A 1943-nucleotide genomic window follows, 5' to 3' on the forward strand; every position below is an offset into this window, starting at 1 on the left:
TTTATTGATTTCAGAGAGGAAGGGAGAGGGGGAGAAACATCAATGATGAGAGAGAACCATTGATTGGCTGCCTCCTGCAGGCCCTTGACCAGAACCAAACCTAGGACCCTTGAGTCCACAGGCCAATGCTCTATCCACTGAGCCAAACCAGCTAGGGCCACTTTAAGCGCATCAATCCTGGGTTGCCATTATATTGGTTTGTTGAAGTTTTTGTTGTTGTTTTTGAAACTCTTTGGTGGCATTTCCCAAGTGAAGTCTCAAGGATCATGTCCATTTATGTGTGAAGCCCCAACAAGCTGAAAGGGGATATTGAGGTCATGTGATCTACTCAATATGTGATTTTAGAACATACCTCATTTTATTGTGCTTCGCAGATATTGCATTTTTTACAAATCAAGACCCTTAACCAGCAAAGAGATTACTACTTCCTTTTTTGCAATGGCCTGGAAACGAACTCACATTATCTCTATGTCTATATGACTAGTTCAGGGAAGCCATGTTGAAACTGGGGTTTCTGAAAACCACCCCCAAGGCCACTAAGTCAGAGAGACATCGCCTTATGTTCATCAATTTATTTGTCACTATGCCGAAAGGTTAAGATGCTGTTATTATAGCTGCTGACGTCGTAATTATCCCCCAAAGCAGAGTTTGTAAGAACCTGTTTTCTGGAAGAATGTCTTTCCCTATATGGGTTGATATTCAACATCAGCTTGTTTTTATTTTTATCTTTTTGTTGTACATTATCTCTCACTGCCCTAAACACAGGCGCACCACACACACACACACACACACACACACACACACACACACACCTTTCAGACTGTGGCCTCTGGGCGAGCCAAGCAGACTGCAAATGAAACTGCCCGATGGAGCAGCACAGACAGGCATTCCCTTTGGTTTTCCTCCTTCCAACACGCCCTCAGGAGCACTCAGCGGTGAGTGAGGTGAAGATAAGGACGGGTGAGGTGGAGAATAAATGCAACCCCAGACCTCCTCCCTGGAGGCCATCTTCTCAGAGAACCTCCAAAGCCCGCCCCGCAAGCTGTTAAGTCAGACCAAGCCTCATGTTTCCCGGGTGTCATGAAGGCTGCAGAAGTCATAGAAACCTACTTACCACTGTCAAAACGCATCTGTTGGCAGGAAAGTTTGTGGCAGGCATTCCACGGCTCCTATCTGTGCGGAAACTGGCTTCCTATTTAAGAGAAAATGGGCTTGTTACTCCTAAGCAGAGATGCCCATGGTGTGGGAAATTACAGGAGCCCGGCTGACCTGGCCAGGAGGTGGTGCCGCTCAGCACCTGAAGGCGAGGGGAGCCCCGGAAATCTAAGCAGAGGCCCCATCTGCCAGGCTGCAATGATGGTGCTATTTGGAGGCAGAAAGGTTGGTCTGGAGCAGCTGGTTCCTCGCCAAGTGACCTTTTAGCGTTTCTGCTTTTGCTGCCTGACAGATGTGTCAACTCAATCATTTCAAAAGCCCCAGAGTAAATAACCAATCGTGAGCGAGGATGACCCAAAGTGATGACACAGGGGCTGCTGCGCGCTGCACAGCGCGGGGCACAATACCCAGGGACGCAGCCAGGAACATTAGCAGAAGGAGGAGGACATGTTAGCCTTTAGTTTGGACTAAATGGCTCTCCTACCTTCACATCAGTTGCTTTGAAGGGGTGAGGAAAAGGGAAGGGCGGGCTGAACGCCAGCGCTTCGCCCTTGGAAGACCGGCCTGCGCTGGATGCGGGGCTCAGGCGTGGGGTGAGGCGGGGGGGTCCGCTCTCACTCCCACAGCTGGGAAGCGCCAGGTCTGCGCAATTGGCAGCGCGGAAGATTGAGGGGCTGGGGAGGGGCCGGGAGAGGCAGCTGCAATCAGGTCAGGTCTGATGGCACTTCAAGTCTTGCAAGGAGTTTGTAGAGGCAGCGCAGGTGCTGCTGGGCTGTTATCTTCAGGGA

At 50.3% G+C, this 1943-nt stretch overlaps 1 long non-coding RNA gene across 1 annotated transcript in view; it reads right to left on the minus strand.

Annotated features, from left to right (window-relative positions):
- Positions 1-1943, minus strand: part of LOC106728330 — a 159987-nt gene that overhangs the window by 65518 nt on the left and 92526 nt on the right. Inside the window, exon 4 of the long non-coding RNA XR_001364633.1 lies at positions 1115-1192. This is a non-coding gene — a long non-coding RNA (uncharacterized LOC106728330). The remainder of the gene's footprint in view (positions 1-1114; positions 1193-1943) is intronic.

The sequence above is a fragment of the Myotis brandtii genome, unplaced genomic scaffold (assembly GCF_000412655.1).
Source record: "Myotis brandtii unplaced genomic scaffold, ASM41265v1 scaffold59, whole genome shotgun sequence".
Lineage (NCBI taxonomy): Eukaryota > Metazoa > Chordata > Mammalia > Chiroptera > Vespertilionidae > Myotis > Myotis brandtii.